The following is a 1,364-nucleotide window of genomic DNA, read 5'->3' on the forward strand; positions in this document are numbered from 1 at the left end:
TTTTTTAATTATTTATTAAAACTTTTATTTATTTTATAATAATTATTATATATATAATGTATATGAATATATAAATATATATATAATATTATATATATATATATATATTATAATTTTGTTTATTTAAAATTAAGAAAAAAAAAAATAATAAAATAAATTATAATATAATATAATATATATATATAATAGTACATATATATAATTAATATATATATTATATAAACATATTTATTTGTTTATTTATTATTTATTTATTTATTATAGATGAGCACTGTAAAAGTCATATAATATTAATAAAGGTAGGTAGAAATTTTAAAAAATATATATAATAAATATTTTGTGATATATATATTGCGATATTTATTTTATAATATTTTATTATAACAAAATATATAAATACTTTATATAATATTTCCAAATATTTTTTTAATATATATATATATATATTTTTATTTTTTTTTTTATCCCTCTTTAATATGAAAATATTATTAAATTATTATTAAATATATATATATATATATATATATATATTATATTATTCTCTTTTTTATTGGTTTCGCTTTTTATTTATTTGCTCCCGGAGCTTAGGAAAAAACGAAAAAGAAATGAAAGTATAAATTTATCATCCTAATAAATTTTTAACATTTATGTTTATGTGGATATATCAGCGTCCTTTATATGTCTCCTCCTCATATTATTATTTTATATATCACAAGAAATTAAAAGTGTATACATATATATATATATGTATATATTATTAAACATATATACTTATTGTTGTATAAAATGTTTTATATATTTCATCACGTCATTATATATAAAGAACAATTAAGATTTTTTCCTTCTCTCATTTTTATAAATATATTGTTTTAACGACCAAAATATTCTTGTCCAGGTTTTATATACAGAAAAAAGGTTATTCATATAAATATATATATATATATATATATATATATATATATATATATATATATATATATTTATTGTATTTAAAAATTCTATTATTCTTATAATTTTTATTTAAAAATAAAAAGTTCTTAAAAATGAGATATCATTAAAAGGATGTACATATGTGTATACAATATGTACATATATTAACTTGTATTTTTAATCATATTGAATACTTGAAAAAAGAAACATAAAATAAAAGAATAAAATAATATAAAAAAAAAAAAAGAAGAAACGAATTATACTGTAAAAAAGAGGTCATATATAAACAAATAAAAGACACAACGAAGGGATGAAATATAAATATGTATATATTTTTAACATAAAAGGTATATATACATATGTATATTTTTATAGGTATATAGTTTTATTCAACAAAAAAAAAAAAAAAAAAAAAAAAAAAAAAAAAAAAAAAA

The sequence above is a fragment of the Plasmodium reichenowi genome, chromosome 3 (genome assembly GCF_001601855.1).
Source record: "Plasmodium reichenowi strain SY57 chromosome 3, whole genome shotgun sequence".
NCBI classification, from domain to species: domain Eukaryota; phylum Apicomplexa; class Aconoidasida; order Haemosporida; family Plasmodiidae; genus Plasmodium; species Plasmodium reichenowi.